This window comes from Dermacentor silvarum, chromosome 2, assembly GCF_013339745.2.
Source record: "Dermacentor silvarum isolate Dsil-2018 chromosome 2, BIME_Dsil_1.4, whole genome shotgun sequence".
NCBI classification, from domain to species: Eukaryota; Metazoa; Arthropoda; class Arachnida; order Ixodida; family Ixodidae; genus Dermacentor; species Dermacentor silvarum.
Window position 1 is genome coordinate 172,166,099 of NC_051155.1, and position 3,261 is coordinate 172,169,359.

A 3,261-nucleotide genomic window follows, 5' to 3' on the forward strand; every position below is an offset into this window, starting at 1 on the left:
CTGCTCACCGTTGGTTTCCTGCTGCTCGCGGCCTCAGCGACGCTGGCCACAGATTACAAAAGGTGTCCCGACGGAAGCCTCTGCGTCTCTAGTAAGAAAATTACTATTTGCGTATTGTTGTGGTAGAGGCATCGGAACATCGCGGTATCAACACCCACAAGTCCCGCTGGGGCGTGTCCTGGTCCACTATATAGTGACGATATTCTTGCGTAGCTTATAAGTATGGTGTGTCTCACGTGCCATCGTGCGCGCCCGCCACACGATGACTGAATACTGCTTCCTTCGTTGTTGACCTCGACCTTTATTGAGCGCTCACAAGCTTTTTCCGTTTGTCATAGTAAGTGTACTGAGGAACTAAGTAAAAATCATCCGTAAACAACCCAAGCATGCAATAGTGGCCTTCGCGGCTCTTGGGATTCTAACTATTCAGACAATGGCGCGGAAGGGTAGTCGTATCACATGAACTTATTACATTGTGCACGATCAATGAACTTCGGCAGGGGAAATTTTACGAATTCGAGTCATCCAGATATTCGAATCAACCGTGATCGGATCACCAAGAAAAAATGTGCACTGTGCCACAAAAAAAATGTTACGTCCCGCTCGTGTCGCGTATAGTATCTCCAATACGGCACACGCCCGTCAGTGGCGAGATAACAAGCACTGCCCTGGGGTGCTATGCAGGATGCGCCGAGTTTCTCGTTCGTACGAGTTTCACCCGAGTTTGCTCGATGGCAGTCAGTGAACGGCGATAGCAAGGAACGTGCAAGAAAAGCAGGCAAAAAGAAATGTCGAGATAAAGCCGCGTATGACAACATGAGCGCACCCTGCGCGGCACAGTGATTCCGTGCTTCAAGCACAGAAGACTGCGCAGCAAAACGCGCCAGCGCCGCGTATTGTTATCAACGTATTATCACCACTTAGCAATACCGTGACTGTACCGCTGTCTATCTGCACACTTGCCGTGAGCCACTTGCCACGCCTTTCTAGGGCGAGTAAAGGGCGTGCCTCCTCTTTCGAGCATTATCTTTCTATCCTCCGTCGAATGCGAACAGGGCACATGCGGTGCATTGTTGCGCCTACACTTTCCCTCAATCGATTACGTTCAAATACAACAAATAAAATAAGGAACACTTTATTTGTTGAAGTATCTGTTTTTCGTTTGGAATGCCATAAATGTTTGATGACAAACAGAGATCGAGCGAATTATTAAATTTTGCACTTTTTTGCCGCGAGTGGCGACAGTGAGGCGAAAGCTTACACGCGGATACATTTTAGAGCGTCGCACGCACGAGGGAGTTCATACGGTGAGCAGTCGCCAGGGGCACTGCAGTGCTATCCTTGATAGGGTGCCTTGATGCCCGCGCGCATCGAGGCACTCTAATCATTGATAAAGTCAGTCCATGACAGTGATCTTTCCATTTCCTGACTATTAGGGGAATGGCCACGCAGCTCTGCGGCATGGTTGTTCAGCGCAGGTGCTTCACTTAGGCTGCTATTAAGGCCGCCGCTTTACCAACTGAAACGACGGGAGCAACGGTTGTCACTGCAAAATGGCTGTGTGGTATTCTAGGGTCCGTAGTGACGCAGCACAGTGAAAGTGCACCAGTTTATCTGCGTGCGCGAAGCCTCCGCGATGCATTGCAAGGAAGAGCGCGCTGCCCAGTGACACAATCATCGCTTGTCATCGCTTGCCCAGTGAAGGTGCCTCCGTTCGCATGTATACGCAGAGTTGTTCTCTCCAATGTGCTTGCCGATTGTCTCTGCTGCTGAGCTAACAGCGATCGCAGATAGATATAGTAACGACAGCACAGCAATCGCATTTTGTCGGGTGATGGCTCCTGTGTGCAATTAGGAAATTAAACTTCGAACGCAGGAAGGGGTTGCAACTATTTAGTGTGCCGTGCTTGTGATGAAGAAATGCCATCGCACTGTGTTTAAAAAAGCGAGCGTTTCTCGGCGCTGACCGTGTTTGCGATACTGCAGATCCGATACACCACCGGTGACAGAGCAGCCATGTCAAACAACAGCTGCGATACCTTTACCTTGGAAAACACTACGCACTGCTCAGCATCGTCATCCACCACGGCGCATCGACACCTTGCAAGCAGCTACACTGTCGTTCCAATAATCATTTGCTGTGCGCTACGTCGCTACAATGCAGACAATGAACCATGTTGTGGGGCCATCTCAGCCTAAGAAGATAGATGCATGAACCAGCGAAAGTCGCCGCTTGTTTTTGATAGTGGTTCTCAGGTACAGTGCATCACGATGACAGTGTGCTGTGCGTATTTTCTGTCGGCGGTCAAGATTGTTGATGCCTCTCAGTTCCACACCACGTCGCTGTTGCCGGAAATAAGTTTGGCGTGGCCCAACCGTGGCGGGCGCGCGCACAAGAGTTACATGCCTCGCGCGGGGCGTGACGTATGGTTTTGATTGACACGCGAACTCGGGCCAAACTCGTACATCGCGAAACCCCCTCGAGTTGAACTCGGGAACATGGTGGCGGCAGCAGCAGCCTGTGTAATCGCATCCAGTGGCAGCAGCAGCGTCAATATGACCATCTGGACCCGTTCACCTAAAGGTCCGACGTAGAGTTTCAGCGTCATTTTGCCTTTCCAAAACGTGAGTGCGCTGGCTGTGTGACGAATTAGGCGAAGGCCGTCGTTTGCGGAGATAGGGTGGCGGGCAATTATGCTTTCCCAGCGTAGGACTGGTGTGACTAGGCTGCGGAGGAATAGTTCGTGCGATCGCTTCAGCTCTCTCCTGTTTCAAGCAAGCTCGTCCACCGCGCCCCAGCCCCAGGCCAAGTCCGGCGTCGTCATCGGAGTACTGGAGCACCTGCGAGCACCTGGGTTCAACCCGGACCAACCAACCTGAGCAGGCGAAGTAGTCACATTATATTGGAAGACTCAGAATGGACGCCGGGCTGCCTTCCGGTGCCGAAATCAGTTTTGGTGCCGAAATCAGTTTGGCAGGTACACGGTAACGCTGCACGGCACGGGCAGAGAGGCGAAGGAAGTTACTGCGCCAACACGGACCGCCTCGGCCGTCCGAACGACCACCTCTCAAGGCGGCAAATGATTTGACTCACGTACTGCGTGAGCAAAAGCGTAGACATATGGATGTTGAAAGAGACCGTAGACTTGTTTCCTCTATCGGAGCACGCCATCGCCGACTGGTGGAGCTACCCCCGTAAGGTCGGGAGGGACGAGCTGCTGGCGCGAGCTCCACTCGGTGGCCCCCGGGAAGACACGCAAA